Source organism: Pezoporus wallicus, unplaced genomic scaffold (assembly GCF_028554395.1).
Source record: "Pezoporus wallicus isolate ANWC-B61680 ecotype Strahan unplaced genomic scaffold, APGP_CSIRO_Pwel_v1 contig_2908, whole genome shotgun sequence".
Taxonomy (NCBI): domain Eukaryota; kingdom Metazoa; phylum Chordata; class Aves; order Psittaciformes; family Psittacidae; genus Pezoporus; species Pezoporus wallicus.
In genome coordinates this window covers 6,112,534-6,130,098 of record NW_026642179.1, presented here as the reverse complement: position 1 = coordinate 6,130,098, position 17,565 = coordinate 6,112,534, and the positions used below count along the sequence as shown (strand labels likewise).

General features: G+C 42.6%; 1 protein-coding gene across 7 annotated transcripts in view; it reads left to right on the top strand.

Annotated features, from left to right (window-relative positions):
* Positions 1–17,565, top strand: part of DENND5B (DENN domain containing 5B) — a 113,657-nt gene that overhangs the window by 1,787 nt on the left and 94,305 nt on the right. The window lies entirely within an intron of this gene.

Sequence of the window (17,565 nt, the reverse complement as noted above, 5' to 3'; positions counted from 1 at the left end):
AAAGAAGTCTCCCTCTTCGTTTTACATTAAAGGAAAGACATTTTGGCACATCTGGGATACTCCTATTTATCAAATAGAACACAACTGTGAATAATTTCAAAGAGAAATTACCAGAAGTAGTTCTTTTGGAAGAAAGTGGGGTTCTTTTTATTCTTTCCTCCTCTATAAAGCAGAAATGTCTTTAACTGGTTTAAAACAGGCAAGGTCCAGCAGTATGGCTTGAGCACACAATAACTGTTGATAGTGCAAATTTGGGAGGCACTCTCAGTACCTAGGAGGGTTGTGATATGATAGAGGAAGAAGTGGAATAACAGAAATATGATGGGACTTAATATTGCCACTGAGCAATGTTATATTTTTAGGGACTCATGACAAGAGTTTTCTGGTATCAGCTGGGAGCACAGCAGTTGGAAATGTTAGAGAGGAACAGGGAGTGCTGTGAGCCACAAATATAATGCAGCAATGGAAAAATTAACTCTGGTTTTAGATGTAGCTGAGGGGAGTATTAATGCCACTGTAGGCAGGCAGTAGTGAGATCCCTTCTAGAAATCTGTGTTACAGGTTTCAAAACCCAAGTTACTACAATTGAGTTCATTACCAGAATAGGTGGGGAGGAAGATGCTTGAGGAACCAGAAGGTCTATTGTATCACAGGAAACATGGAAATTAAGGCTATTTCTTTCTAAAAGTGCTCTTACAATGTTTTGCAGAAAGAAATCATCCTGTTCTTTCAGTATTAAGTTATGTAGCTGTGACAGCTTTACATCGTGCTCTCCTTGTGCTTAAAGAATTTGTCGAATGCAGAGTTGCTGTGACTTAAGCCATTGCACAGATCATACCCGATTTAGCAAAAAAGTAATCAAGAACCTGCTTACCTCCACGTGTGTGAATCCCTTAGCAGCTGGCATACACACAGTGCCTTGCTTAAGCTGGGTCTGACCTAATGGAGCTGTGCCAGGGCTGAGCAGAGGAGCATGAGAAGAACTCTTCTGCAGGGCCTCTCCTGTGAACAGAGAAGCACAAGTTACAATATCCTCGAGGGATTTTCAGCTTCCAGATGGACTCCCTGGTGATGAGCTGAGGCACAGGCACCTCGCTGGGGTGCGTGGCGTGCTAAGGAGCTGCCAGTGAGTCAGCTGTGATGTCATCTGGAGCTCCCTGACCTGAGCCCTCCCTACGCTGGGAACAGTGCAGGAGCCACCCGTTGTGAAGGCTTTCCATGCCTGATGGCTTAAACACAAAACCTCTTTCCATGCAAACCCTCTGCAGTAAAAACAAAACCAAACAAACCCACAGCAAAAAAAGTCATCTACAGCGTCAGGCATGAAGGGAACTGTTTCAGTGATGCTCTTGGAGGCAGGGTGAAGAACTGCGTTTTTAATACTTATTGTAGAGATGTTAGGTTTATTTACAAACTGAAATAAAACCAAGGTTTTGAAGTTGCATGAGGTCTTGACGTGCCTTCAGGGAAGAGTGACTTGCTTTATATATAGTTCCTTGTTCCTGTGGATGCTCAGCACTTAAAATAAATTGGGTAGATGAGGATTTTCCACCATTAGTTTTTAATAGGAAATTGCTCCACAATTGCTCCACAATTGCTTCTCAAATGGGTTCATTTTGGGTTTTAAAATTAATTAGTTTTGAAAAGTAAAAAGCTATTTACCTAACTGTTCAACTTGGTAGGGCATGCAACCATTCAGCAAAGTAGTGTATGGACTGTAATACTGTAAAAATACTTGTGGAACCATCAAAAAGCTGTCAGTTAAGGATGGAAGAAATAAGTCTCTCTAGGGACGTAGTTTCCTTTCCTCTCTCATGTAAGCACTTAATAGTTAGAGAGGTCAGTAAAGAAAAATGAGGGTTTTGATGTGAAGTATCTTGAAAAGCATGAAAATCTCAGTATTGGGTTTTATGCCCTGTTGAACTCCACTAACATAGGATGAAGGGAGCTTTTCTCTCATATTCAGGGCTGATGGAAAATACGTTTCAGTTCACTTTCAGCTTTATGCCTACTTCTTCCAGGTAAAGCCATTTTGAGACTGTATCAGTCTTGGAATTGCATCAGCTTAAATGAACTCGTTATAGTAGATATGTAACATTGCCTTAAACAAAAAAGACTTAATTGTTCATTAAATTGTTTCTATTAAATATTTTTTCATACTATATGAACTTTATCAGTGTATGTGCAAGGCATGAGATTTTTCTGGCTGTAGTGGATTTTACATTTTGGTTTGAGAGCATGTTAAATTTTATAGTTTCTTGCTACAGAGTGCCACAAACTACAATTTAGCAAAATCCAGAATATATATGACTCAATTAAGAAGAAAATTAAGTATCTTTTATTGGGGAAATAATTTAGTGCTCTGGAGGAAAGTAGAGGGAGAATTAGGGATGGGAGTTCTGTTCCCAAGTGGAAGGTCTGTTCTGTGCTCCATTGAGGATGCTGTTGCTGGAGTGGTTTGGAAGGAGAGAGAATTCGTGTTTGGAAGGAGAGAGAAGAGCTGGCATGTGAACTGCGGCCTGAAGGACCATGTTGGATGGTGCCTTCTGCATCTCAGAACTTGCATGTTGGTTGAGTTGTGGCAGCTCTCTTGCTGTGTGAAATGAAAAGGTTTATAGCCGATTTTTTGACTCTCTTTACAGTGACGCGACATTCCATTATCTTGTCTGGTAACATATTTTGTATTGTCTAGTTTTAACCATTGCATAATATAATAACAAGTTCCCCTATCTTACTGTCCTGGTTCAATGTATTCTTTAAAACTGTAGAGAGCTTCATTACTCTACTTTTAAGATCAAATTTATTTTTTCTTTTATTTCTATTCCTTTATGATGAGCAAACCCGAGAGTGATTACTGGCCATGCTCATTGGAAATGCTGAGTGTCTTGGGGAAAATAAACACTATTCCTGCCTCATGCTGTTTCCCCGCCAATATGCAGGTATTGGGTATTAATTTTCCCCCAGTGAAACATAACTTCAATTCATAGTGTTGAAAGCCAAACAGGGCATGCTGCAGTCTGGCTAACTGTGCCTCTTATCTAGAAGGCTCTTATTTTTAGAAAGCTGAAAGACTTTTTTTGTCCTTATGTGCTCTTGGCACCTGTGTGCTCGTGCCTTGCAGAGTCTCCCCGCAGCCTGTGCACTTCTCCATTGCGCTTCCTTCGTGCCGAGTCACCCTGCAGTGCCTGGTGGCATTACTACAGAGATACAACTTCTTGTGTAGGTGGCTTTTCTGAAAACAAGTGATTGGGTTTTTCCCTAGTTAACTGGAAATAGACTGAGAAATGTCCCTTGACGAAGGAATTTCTAAGCAGTTGCGGTTCCTATTCATAACTTAGTTGTTGTAAATGAAAAGTGACTACAGTTTTGCTTTTCATTTTTTAAGTACAGTCCAGTATTGCATAAAGAATTTTTTTAGGCATTACCCGGGTTAAGTAACCTGGATGCAGATAAGAATGGTACAAGTAGAGAATATGGCTTATACTATACAGCTTCACAAGACTTAACTTGCCCCTCAGAAGCAGTTGCAGTAGATTGTTGAGGATTTCTGACTGTTATAGGGCTTGTGAGAGGGATGGAACTCAAGCATTTCTCCTGCTCCCCTTGAGAAGCAGCACTCAAATGCACCACTCAATCTTCTGAATTCATGGGTAGAATAAGCAAGTCTTGTGGATGAAAGACTGGATGGAGTAGCTGGCTTATGGAAGTAACTGTTGTAAATTGTCACAATAAACAAGAAAACACTGGCTATACATTTAGGAAACCTGTTTGATAAAAATCTAATCTGGGTTAATATTTTTTTCATGTAAAAACACTTAGTCTGCGTTACGTGTTGCGTTTCTGGTTAAAGAGAACATGGAGGTGATCCCTGCTTAAGTGCAACCTCAACTCAATGCTGAAATGGAAATAATAGAAACAATGTTTTGTGTCTGCTCTTTTCAGCATCTTTAAAAGTGGTAACATGGATAGCTGCTGTAATGGTTTATTCTTAAACATGGGGGATTTTGGTTGGTTGGGGTTTTTCTTGCTACTGGGGAAAAATAGAATTCCATTGTAATAGCACACAGATTTTTCTTTTTTTTTACAGATTTCTGAATTATACATTAAAGACTTAGCTTCTGTAGGAGGATTTCTGCAGCCAAAGGAAACTGCTCTCTGTAAAGAATTGTCGATATTATTGACAAGTATGATCTCCAGTTACAGTTACCTTTAATAAGGAGTACCTCTATTGCCTACTTGGATAACAGAATATTTGTGGAATTGCTAATGGCTGTGATGCGTTATTATGCTTTAGTAATAGCGCTTTCATTCTCTATATATGCCAGAGAGACACCGAGTATAAATGCTCCCCCAGTCCTGGTGTGACTATTCTGTTATACATTTGCCTTCATCTAAGTTTTTTTTTTTTTTTACTGTATTCCTTTGAAAATAAGGTATTGATTGGTTTGGAAAAACATCATCATTCCTATCAATAGCACAGACTCAGTAATGCGAAACCAAAGAGCATTTCTTGTACTTTTTTTGCCAGGTAAGTTGCTGTTTTGATTTCCACTTAGACTAAACCCTCTTTCACTCTCGGAGGCAGTTTCACTGTCAGCATCTGTTGTGGTAGCACCAAAGAAGGTGTGACCAGATGAAGGTTGTTTTCTCAGTGAAAATCCTGGTAACTGGCCTGTTAATATTGCAGTAGGTAGCCTTTTTCCTTAACATAGTGTAAGTAGCAGTTGTAATGAAAGTGTTGGCAGGCTGAGCTGCTGCTGTCCTTTACAAGAATGACCTAAATCCAACCCTAATCTTGTTCCTGCATATCAGTCTGAAGTCGCTGCTTCCATCCTGGTGGTGCAGTGGTGCAGTGGTGCGGTGACTGGTGGGAGCCCTGGTCCCTGGGACTACAGCTACCTGCCTCAGGCAAAGAGCAGTAACAGGCAGACATGTCCATGTCCTGAAGACTATGGCAGTGCCAGATCAGGATCATTGCGACTGGGTGTTAGTAGGGACTGTGAGTAGATAGGGTGATTTGAGCCTACGCTGGAGGGGAAAGTCCCTGTTGCCAGCAGAGAGAGGCTCCTGTGTTGGTGTCCACCTCTACAGTGGTCCTAACAGCGCTCGAGGATGGTAGCATCTTGGGGAAGGAGATACCCACTCCTCTGAAAACGGAAGAGCAGAAACTGAATATGTCAGAATTGCTTGTGGCAGTTTATGACTGTAGTACTGATTTCTTTGCTCAGCTGTTTGCCCCTGAAGCCTTTCTGTCCTTGCCAAAGATTTCCCAGTGCTGCAGGAGCTGTGCCAGCGCCCTGACACCCTGCCCACATCATTCCTATGCTAGCCTGGAGCTTGCCATAGGAATACCTCGAAAATAAGCTGCTTCAGGAGAGGCTGAGATGAATGCAAGCAGCCAGAACAAGGGTTTCAGGGCTCTCTTGGCTGCCTTCTTTCACCTCCTAGTCATGCACTAATCAAGTTCTCCTTAATGCCAGCTCGTCCCTGAAACTTGCTGGCAAGTGTACAGCCTGCAAAGCCTTGGCGTGTGCTGATGCTGGATATGTGGCTGGCACGCTGCTCCCTGCTGCAGTTGCTGATCTGTTGCAATGAGGGTTGGAGTCAATGAGAAATGTGAATGAAGGGGGGGGGAACCACTTTGGTCCAGTTGATGCTATGGTGTTTGACTGGTGCTATCTGAGGTCATGTAGGACTGCTTATGTATGCGAGAGGAAGATTACAAGTAGATTGTTCAGCCATCTCTTGTGCACAGGGAGAGGAACTGAATGTAGCAGTCAATATGTGAACCTACATAAAGTCTGTGAGTGTAAATAACATTATTATTATTATTATTACTTCAGTATCTACCTCTTGACCAGAAAATTGTAAATAAAATACATATGGTGGGAAAAATTTAAGACAAAATTTGTTTGAATAGCGAATTTCCATGTGAAAGCACTAGGCCTTTACTGTGGTATTTTGGTCACATTAGCCATACTGATAATCTCAAAAGTAATTAGGGAAGAAAGGATGATGGGTCATCACAATAAAAGGCACATACTGGGGAGATGACTAATGTGTGACAGACTGCTGAGGTGTCAGATGCTGGCATGGATGGAAGAAGCTTCTATTACACTACCAGTATGAAAATATAAACAATTCATGCTCCTTGCTTGGAGTCAAAGATAGTTTTACTCAGCTCAGATCATTGTATCTTAGCTGAGAGCTTTCTCATCTTTCTCATTAGGGTGTCCTAGGCTTGATGAAGGAGCCTGGTTGAAAACATGAAGCCATGCTCCTTCAAGGTGTGAGGTTTTGCTTCTTCCTCCTTTCTCCACCAACCCAATCAATCTGTGAAAAATAATATCAAACCATCCAAACAGATGCTGAAAGAGAGAAAGGGAAAGAGTATTCCCTTGCTAATAATTACTCCATGTAGAGCTGGTTGAAGAACTTTTCTAGATCTCAGTGACCTGCTTTGAGTGATAGTATAAAAAATAACAGTAGAATATAGGATTGGGAGGAGAGGTCTGGTTTTGGTGGATCTGTAGAGAAAAGGTCTCTTGCAAAAGAGCAACCTTCACAACTTCATACAAAAATGTCAGCAGTTCTTGTGTTCAGAGGCAATTTAAAAATATGTCAGTCTTGAAGTGTGAGCTCCCCTGCTTCCGCTTGGAGCATGAACTTGGCTTTGCCTTACAGTCACATTATTCATCAAATTGCAGTAATAATTCTGGGACCTAGTAGCAATTAAAAAATAAAAATAAGCAAAACCCCAGACAAGCTTTATATCAAATGGAGTCAAATCATGCTTTGAAGGGGTGTGAGTTGTAGGTTGCCGAGCATGAAAGCTAGAAGAATCCTCGGTCCAGCCCCTTCTTGGTATTCTCTTGTCATGTTAAGTACTAACATGTGGAAGGGTAAGGGGGCTTAATCTGAAACACCATTCTGTGTAAACAATTACAGGATTAGAAGGAAGGGGGGAAAAAAAGTAAAACTTAACTGTCATGGGTGTGTAGGGGCTGCTGCTTTTCATGGGTGACTGAAATTATTTGTATAAATTTGCATTTTCCCCTTAGCATCTATATAAACTTATGCTCATTTCCATACATGTACAAACTGATTGGCATGTGATGTAATGCAGTGTTACCTGTGTTAGCAATAACTGTAATTTCAAGGAAAAAGGAAGTGTCACCATGGATGCTCCTTACACGGGGCCGTCCAGGTGTAAGAAGTGCTTCCAATCTCTTGTCACAGAAGGACAAGAGACTGAGCTCTTTGTAATGGAACAATGAAACCAAGTGCTCACTGAACTGGGAATGTCTCAATGAAGTATTGATTCAATGGGTCAAGCAGTTTGCTTTGGACTGACTGACGTTTGGGATGCAGCTGGAGCCTGCTGGGTGAGGATACTGCTCTCATGGTTGAAATAGGTATTGCTTACACTGACTTTAGATGTCTGGTGGGTTCTGGAGCCCAGGTTCTTGCTGGCATGCAGACCGTCTGGAGGTCCAAATCCCTGTTTAGGAGCCTATCCTCCTCTTTTTTTTCCCAGGTTGCTGCTCAGATGAATCCAGTCAAATGGTGTAAATACCTTCTGCTGGGCCCTCTGGTCTCCCGTGAGATGCTTAGGAAAGAGGATTGGGATTCATTTTTTAAATTCAAACTACAAAGTATTTGAGCAAAGAACGAAATATACAATTGAGTAAATATTTGGCCTTTCATTGTTGAGGGAGGGGCAGATTGGCTGATTAGTCAGTTATTCGCACAATAGTATTTTTTTATCAGTATTCCCACTGGGTATTCTTGTTTGGTTTATGCACTGCAATACTCTGACATGAATTTAAAATTACGAACAATTCTGTGCTTAAAAACAAAGCGTCAGCTCTGTTAGCGTAGACTTTCTCTCAGGTGTGTTGCTGGCTGGCATGGGGAGACATGAAAGGCTGTTGCATGGTTTATAGAATGGGACTTTTTGTAATGTAGATGTTGTGCTTTCTCACTTTGTTTATTCTTCCAGTATAACTATTTGAAAATATACAGCACCACATATTTGGGGAAGAATTCTCACCTTTTATTAAAAGAAACCAAAACCAAACAAACAAAAATCCAAACAAAACATGAAAACCACTTAAACCTCTAAAATGTTGTGTAATCATACGAAGACGAAATGGCTGGTTGTGACTCACTGTGCTTAAAAACTGCCAGGTGCTTTGTAAAATGACTGATGGTGGATTTATGTTCTGTCACAGAGCTTTGAAAGGGTATATTCTGCTGTAGGTTTTGCCTTGTAAACACTTCAAGAACATCAAGGCCAGCAAGAATGGTACTATGGGGCCTTTAATGCACCCGTTTTCAGGTTGTCAGCCTTTGTCTCTAATGACTAGGGTTATGTATCTATTAAGAGAGAGTATTTATGTCTGGAAAACGGGATAGCAGCTATTCAGCACAGATGAATTACATGTTTAGCCTTTTCCCAAGATGATGCTGCTAGAGATAGGTTTGTCTTGGCATTTGCAAATATGTTGAGTCTTTCTGGCTTTAGCGAGTGTGATAACAGATGTTGTTTGACTCTTAATTCAAGCAGGGATGTGTAGTCTAGTGTTTCTATCTCAAATCAAGGAATGACTAAGAGATAAAGAATCCTGGTATAAGGAATGCTATTAAGTAATCATTTTTTCCTGTGTAAGTATGAACATCTGCATAGGGTGAGGCAGCTGTGGTCTGCTGCTGCACTTAGCAGAAGGGAAACGGTGATGGGAGATGTTAACTTTCATAATAGCAGTTCTGGTTAATAACTTACTGTCATTTCTATGCCTGTGTCTTTGTTTCCTTTCTTCCTAATGCTGCCCCCAGGGTGGTGAGTTGGGAGGGGAAAGAGCAAGCCCTGTTGAAAATTGCTCAGTCTAACACACTGTTAAAACAACAACAAAAAAAGCCGCTAGCTTAATACAGGCTGAACTTCCCATGAAAACTCTGCCTTAATGAGCTCAGACCCCTCAGTCCTGCTTTGTCCCTGTCAGCAGGTGAGAAAGAGCTGAGGTCCCTGGCGTGGATGCCCTGGCTGTGACCCAGGGCTCAGGGCCCTGATTAGTTCAGCTCTTGTGCTTTCAGCAGGAATAAGAATGAGAAAACATCTTGTCTTGGGGCCTGCATGTATTCATGTTCCCTGCCTGCAGGTCTGTGCTGGCGCGGGAGGAGGCGTTTGTCCAGGAGCTGGGAGAAGAGGCACAGATTTAGATCTGTCCCAGAGCTGAGAATGAATTGCTTGGAGCAACTATCACAGTGGAGTGTCCAAGATGCATCATATTTGATAGTGGTGAAGATCCAAAAAGATTCGCAATTCAAAATCTGTCTTGGGTTTCAGTTATTGGTTAGTTTTTTATCAGCACTTCATGCCAATGACTGCTGTGTCCCAGCATTGCTTGTGGTACACTGGTAGGAAGCTGACGCTAAGCAGGAGACCATCTGTGTTGTTAATACTATAGTGTTATCACACTTGAAACTCAGCTTATGATTGATAACATGATCACACTAGACCTGTTTCCTTCTTTAAAAAAAAGTCAAAAAACCAATACTCCAAACCGGTCTGTATCCTTACCCACCAACTTCTGAGCACACAGATCAATTTAATTTTGTCAGAGGTGAAATTATAAAGATAAAGGGTTTTTTTTTGGCTAAGTCCCTGCAGCTAGAGCAGAGATCCTAATTAACCTTCCAATAATACAAAGGCTGAAGGGAAAGCCACAGCACTTTATAAAGCAAGAGAGGCCCCTCCACGTGCGTATCCTGGTAGGCTAATTGGCAGCCACATAGCTGGGATCCAGGCAGAGCGTGCTTTGTCCCATGCCCATCTGGTGGGTTGGGGAAGGAAGGGTAACTCATGGTGCTGGGGGGAAGGAGGGAAGATCAGAGCTAACAGGCTTGTGTGAGCAAAAGGAGCTACAGATGAGAGGTCCTGGTGTCCTGTCATGTAATTCCTAGTGCTTTTCGCCCATACCTGTGAAGCAATACAACTGTGTTAATGCCATCTTTCTTAGCCTTTCCTTCTCAGTCTCCAAGAGTATTTTGTTAGGGGAGCAAATCCTGCTACAGCTCCTACAGTGTGATAGCAGGTGGTGGAAGCAAAGCTACATCTGGTTGTTCACTGGGTCCAAGTCCTTCTTCAACCTAAATGGAAGGATATGGGAGCTTGGCTATGCTGGTGCTGTTGCATCCAAGAGATGTGCCTATAAAAAAGCACCTTCTCCCCCTCATCCCTGCCCAAATGCACCAAATGGGAGATACAGCAGCGGAATATGCTGGGGAAGGGTGTTTTTTACTTTTTTGTTCCTCCTTCATCTTTCCCCTTACCACATTTAAAAACAAATCCACTCATCCTCATGCTTTATTGTTTCTGAAAGGTATTCTGATCTTTCCAATAATATTGTTAAGAGCCAACTGTATTCTGATATATTAAAGCGCTACTGATGCATAAGGATTCATAAAACTGTATCCAATGCATTAATTTTTTAGTAACACTAGTAAAAAGCAGTACAAGGGGTGGCTAATCACTCTGCATGTATGAGTTGTCTTGGAAGTAAATGGCAATATTCATTTGAATCTGACCACTGAAGCAGCCTAGAAGGAGATGGCATTGCCCTGCAGTGTAGAGGGAGCTTGGCAATCCATGCATGATTAATCTGCTGATACCAAAGTGGCATCACTCCATGCTTCCAGCAAGCTTGTAACAGATAAAAGCATTAATGAGCCCCTGGGTAACTGAGACTATGCTCGGGGGTTATGGGGGGAAATCAGAAAAGGTAAATGTTGCTGACTCAGTTTTTCTTTCTTGTGTTCCCTCTGTGTATTTTTTTGAGGTACTGCTTAAGTAATTCCATGTTAAAGTGAGCATTTAAAAATGCCTCTACATGTCACTAGCAGTAGCAGAGCTGTTTTGTGTGGGTTTGACCGGCTGGGTTATTTAAGCCTTTTTTGTTTCCCTGGACTTTCTTTACCTGAAAGTATTTTTGGATCTTCAGATATGAAAGAGTGACTCTTGATTAGTCACTGACAGACTATGCTGAGTCTTAGTATGTCACAGAGAGAGGTTGGGGCCAAACCTCCCTCAGGGCCAGCCAAGTGGTCTGCTAAGCCATCTTCTTTTGAGTGGATTCAATTAACTGGCTAGTAAGTGTGTAGAGGTCTCTGAGGGCTGATGATAATTTCCAGAGGGTTTGGAAATTATTCCAGCATTAAGAGAAACCATTTCAGGAGGCTAACTTAGCTTTGTCAGGGTTGATTGTTTTTGATTTTCACTTTCTGAACATGTTTGATAAGAAAGAGATTGCAGCTAAATTTAAGCAAATTCTTGCATTCAGGACTTATATTTCTGCCTTCGTCTCTTGCTTACTGATAATGGTCTTGCTAATGCATTTGTATTCTACCCCTAAAATTGTATTATCTGTTTTATTTTGTGGGAGGTCATTGGTTTCACAATATTGTGTAAAACTGAAACCAAATCCTCCTGTCTGCAGCTGCAGTGTTAAATAGAGCATCACTGTCATGTGGTGAGCATGGCTGTCAAAACACTTCGGGCAGAGTGGGTAACATGAACAGTTCTTCTATGCTTAAATATTTATAGAAGAAAATGCAAACTCAGGATGCTGCCAGCAGACAGACGTACTGCTTAAATATATTGTTGTGTTGGTGAGGGCACCAATCTTTGTGCTGCAGCTTTAGGAAGAAGATAGTGAGTTGCCTCTTCTTGCACACCGGCTCGATGGTGTATTTTTTCTGCACATAGATATATATGTGCAGAAAAGGAACTGGGAGTTTGAAACTTCAGAAGATAAACAATAGCTCTATGCACACGTAGTTTGCCTGCCAGCTCTCCCAAAGCAAACCATTCTCTTTGCCCACTGGTCCTCTGCTACAACAGCAAAAGCTCCGCACAAGCCCCCTCTCGCATGCCTAGCCTTAGGGGCCAGCATGTTTTTATTTCAGGTCCTCTGGTGCAAACAGGTGGTGAACTGCACGCGGGCAAGATACTGAGGAGAAAACCATGTAATTAAATCTGGCACTGTAGTATAGTAAATCTCTTTGGTATTCTTTAGCTTCCTAGACCCCTTTCAGGCAGTACACAATGGCTGTGATTAATGACTATTGTATTGTCTTAAATAATAAGCTTGAGCCTTCAGATAGGTGACATAATTTAGCCTTAATGGGCGTCAGCTTCATGTGTTTGATCTCAATGCTTTGAATTTCAGCGTCGTTGTTGCCATGTCCTTGAGAGATTGTTTTATGCTGAAGAAAACAGTAAAGGGGGATGGGAGGCAATTTCTATGAGAGTGTGAAGAATCCAACCAGTCTGTTGCTCTGAGGACATTGACTTTCTTGTTGAATCTCATTTTTAAATATGCACGATAAAAGCAGTTGGATTGTTCATAAATTGGACCCATTCTTATTTAGAGGGATTTTGTCTTTGACAAAAGTATTCCTTGCTGGGAGGTGTCTGCTGACAGTACCAGTGATGGGCGTTTCCTTTTGTGTGTCAAGATGCACCAAATACCCATAGCCAGGAAAAGGCTTTTCAATCCTTTCCACACCATCACCCCATCCATCACCTCCTCAGCAGGCTTCTCTGTTGTTTCCTTCCTTGACTGAAGGCATCAGCTCTTTGATATGAGCTCCTCTTTCTTCACATTTCTCTTTCCATTGCTTGGGTTCAGCTGACGCAGGAGGAAAAAAAACCGCTTGCTGTCTTCCCTGCAGCTACCTGTGAAGAGCTTTCCCTCTCTGTGCTGCCTATCTGCACAGCACTTCAGCAGAGCTGCGAAGGGGGGGCTGAGAAACTACAAAGCACATCAGACCTAATTATTCAGCTAGCATAAGGGCCTTTCTTTCCTGCTTGGGATATGCGCACTTGACTGTGCCGGTAGTTTGACTGACATAGTGTGCTGATTTCAAAGCCCTTGCACAGCACTGCATAAATGCTTCAAACCCAAATCCATCCCCCTTTAGCAGCCTGGCCCAAAGGGACAGCCCTAACGGCAGGGTTTGGTAGGGCTCATAAGTGAAGGGTCAGCACAGATTCTCCCCCTTGTCATTATTTTTGTGAGGTTGGGGGGGGGGGGGGGGGGAAGGGATTTAAAATCCCTCGCCCCTTTCCTATTCTGATTCATTTTGTATGGTTTTGCATTGTGGTAGAAAGAAACATAATGGATTTGTTAGGGTCAGTGCTTCACAATGTGACGGTTGACTTTGATGGGCAATAGGGCCTAGTTTGCCACTCCAGACAAAGGGTTTGTAGGTCTTGCAGGCTGCCATCTGTTTCTAAAAGCAAGTTTTTGTGGAGAAGGGATGCAGCTTGCATGCTGAAAAAGTTGGCATTTTTCTGAGAATTGCTGACTCTTCGAGCTTTTTATTTCAAAACAAAGTACAGTTTATTAATAGCAGGACTCACTTTGTGCTCTCCCTCAGGCAAGCTGGACATCCAAATAACATTAATGATGGATTGATGTCTTGTAAAATACTTGTATTTTAGAGCACATGTTCTTATCCCCTGAGTGTGTTCTACTCTCCAGCCCCCACCCAAGCTCTCTGAAGTGCAGTGTCTGGCTGCATTCAGGTTGTTTGCGTTTTGATTGTGCTACATAAGCATATAAGGCACAGATTGGAGGAGAAATCATGTTCAGCCTTTGTTTGCCTTTTCACTTGTGCTGAAGCTTTGTCTTGTGCTCTCTTAAAAACAACAGAAAAAAGCAGCTGATCATACTCTGCCCCTATAATCCAGACTGGAAACTCCTACTTTCCTGCAGTGATTCCATTGCAGAATCTCTTAAATAAAGTGGTCAGCCAACCTGTAGGGCTTAGGCACACTGACAGGTACGATCTGCTTGCGTGCCATGCGTTAACCTGGCTGTTAGTGGATTGTTTCTACATATAACTACTAGAGGTAGAGCAGAGCTGCACAATCCAGGTCTGGAGGGCAGGGAAACATCCTGCTGTAGGATTTACCAAGAGTAATGAGTAAAGTCTCTGCGGTTTTTTTTTCTTTCCAGCTGGGGATGTACAGTGCTGCCAGCACTGATAAAGAGGTCCTGGACTGCAATCCTGTCCTGCCAGGTTTATTTATACAATCACTGTCCTGATGCAATATTGGGGGGAGGAGGGGAGTGTTAATCCAGTCCTTCCTAACACTCTTATGGTGCATTTTTCCTGTTTTATTATGGAGAGTGACTGGTGTGGCTGCTGTGGCTGTGCAGGTACACAGATACACCACTGAATGTGGGACTGGAAGTACAGTGCTCCCTTGTTGTGGCAAGTGAGCCAATATGCTACCGATGAATATCACATTAAGAGTGTGGTGGCTGCCAAAAGAAACTGGCCCCCAGACACAATAGCCTGCATACTGTGCCAGAAGGGCCTGCCTCCATAGCCATTCCATGCATCTTGGCATCCTCCTGCAAACCAACATTTGCCACTGACACTTGTTCTTTGTTCCTGGTGGTTGCCAGCCACCAGCAGAAAGCTGGCAAGCCACGTGGGGACTCGTGCTCCCATTGTTGGAGCGCCGCATTTCTGGCCGTTCCTGGAATTAACCTTTTCTCCAAACTCACTCTCAGCCCTGGCAAGTAACATGGGGCTGGGGGCCGGGTGTGGGAGGGAGGGGCTGCCAGCTTGCCTGCACTGCCTGCCAGGGAGAGATGGAAATACAGCCATCACCTGGCAAGCAGCACAACCAGCTCTGATTCCCTGCCCTGGCTTTCCTTCCCTGCTTGAGCAAAAAGGCTTTTCTTCCATGCATGCAGCTGTGAAGAGAGAAAGATTTATTTTTTGATTTTTTTTTATTTTTTTTTTTCTTTTTAGGGAATTAAATGACTAAAATGACTGCCTTTGATGTGGTGGCCTGGTTCTGTACCAAGCTTTCTGCCAGATTTTCCTCCTAAGTCTGTTCATGCCTCCTGCAGAGCAGCCGCTGACTGCTTGTGGAAACCATGCCAGTGGTGCGGCTTTGTCTGGATCAATTCTTCACAGCGTCCACATTTATTCCTCATGGGTGGCACTCTTCAGGTTTCATCTTGACAGGTGAAGAGAGCACCTATATTCCTCAGAGATCCCATGATCACACAGGTCAGGACTATATTTGTGCTGCAGGTGGTGTGGAACACCTGTGTTGGAGGGAAGGCCACTTCCAGCACAAGTCCCTTGCTCAGAAGTCTTTCTTCTGAGGAGTTGAGGTCTTCAAGGTCCAAAGGATGGCACAACAAGCCTGGAAAACACTCCAAATAAATACATGAGGCCCAGAGAAGCAATATTCCTGACAATTAAGTTAGACGAGTGTGTACCCAGCTCTTACATAAAGACCAGAACTGATACAAAATAGGCACTCTGATCATAGGTTGTTTCTACTAATACTGGCTTCTAGGTGCTCTGCCTGGCCCTTTTGTGGAGTTCAAATATTTTGCCAAGGAAGGGCTTGTCAAGTCCTGCCTTGTAATCTAGCCATCTAATATTCTAGATAGCTGATGCTGGTGATTTTTCTTTGGAGACGTGATTGTTCAGCTACCAAATGTATGCCTCATGAGTGAGCCCATCCAGCTTACCGTAACTCCTTTCAAAGAACAGAAAAACTTCATGTCTGCTTTTAGGTGCAATAGTACCACAGTGTTGAGTCCTAACACCTATATGGCATCCTTAAAAATAACTCTTGAGGAAACCCAAAGTTTTCATGCCGTTTCACTTTATACCAAAACTGAGAATCTCTTGTGTTTCTTCCATCAAAACGCAGGGTGACACCACAAGCTTCACAGAAGTGTCTTCACCAACTTGAGGATTGAAACTGAAAGGGTTTGTTTTAATTTTCATAATGGGATGCAGTAGTCAATGGTGGTGCATCAAGTACTTCTAGGTGGTTATAAATACATTTTAAATGAGTATTGAGTTTAAGAATCCAACATGCTCTTTATGGTCCATTTGTGGTCTCCAGCCTTTTGGCAACATGAATATATACTGCTCCTTGGTAGCTGTTGAAGTTGCTGCAGTGGTAGCTATACAATCCTCTGTATCTCCTCTTTTTGTGTGGCCTTTGTGCCTTCTACAATTAAAAAAGCTGAGGGGTAGAGGAGAGGTAACATATTTAAGAGTGGGGAGAAAAATGATGGAAACATCATTCATAGAAATAGCAGATGATTTAGTTGGCTTAGCCAAAGTAGGTTTGGCCCTATTAGATGAGAACTTTTCTGCTGTACTTAAATGAATTTGCCAAGCTGAAACAAGCCCTGGCATAGCAGTTTCAACCCCTGCCTTTGCTAGTCAGCAGGATTCAGATCTGCGGAGAGGTGATGAAAAATGCTTAGCAAATGCCGTGTGAACTGGAGAGTCAGCACTGAAATGCCTTCTTGACCTGGTGTTGATGGTGGGTCATTTCCTTCTCCTGAGTCAGGTTGGGACATTTGGGCACATGTCCAGCACACAAGTGCATTGCGCACCTTGGGCAGTGTGCGTTGCCACTGCAAGGATTTTCTTCCTTGTGGAGGACTGTGTGCTTGGCACTATCCTGGCAGGTGCCTGCACAAACTGTGCTCTGGAGAAAGCATTTGATCTGAGCCTTTCTGGAGATGGAAGACTGAAATTACTTAGGAGCTGTGAGAGGAAGCCAAGATTCCCATATCCCATTATGTAGGAGCGTTATTTGTCTCTGGAAGCATATGGGTATAGTAGAGGAGTCTGAATTCTAAATTTTAATCCTAGTGGCATTTTAATTTTAAGAGGCATTGACTGTAGGTCCCGAGGAGCTTTATCTTCTGTCTTTCCTGCAGTCTACTGGAAAAAATGTGTTATTTGTACATGGCAATGAAAGCACTGGCTGTGCAGATATTTACACATACAGTTGTATGGTTCTGAACCAGCTCAGCTCTGAGTGGTTTCAGCCTGCCTACTGGGATGGCAGGGAACTAACATCCTACCAAATTAGTTGTTAACTTTAATTGGGAAGGGGAGGAGCAGTGAACAAATGAATGCCTTCCATTTGAGTTAATTTGGAGCTGTGGATGTAGGAGCTGTTTTTGTTTGATAAACTTGATAAACCTCATCTGCTGTAACAGTGATTTCAATTGGAGGAAGATAAATTGAGGTGGAGAAGGAAATTGGAGGGTGCACGCTCAAGCCTGAGCAGGAAGGTTGTTTTAATAACCTTGTAAAATGCATGTTGCTTTCGTCTGGGATGAATGCCAACTTTTCAAAGTTTTTAAGGTAAAAAGGAAGAGAGCTCAAGTTATTCAGGTATATTTTAGTATGACATTTGAATATATTTGAGATGCCTCTGAGAAGCAAGCCAAGTTTCAGCCAACAGAGCAAGACCGAAGACTGTAACTTCCTTGTGGAAACAGGCAGGCTCTCTGCTGGGTTTGTGTTCTCAGTCCTAGAATGAGAGCTTTCTGTTTGTGCTATCCAAAATAGTGATTAGTCAGATGTGCTGACAAAAAGGAGGAATTTAACGCAGTCAGGGCAAGAGTGATGTAGTTTATCTGTGGGCATGGGTGTGCCTCTGTGGGTGTGTGAGATTCCTGGCATGGATTAAGTGAGATGGTGTATGCTTCT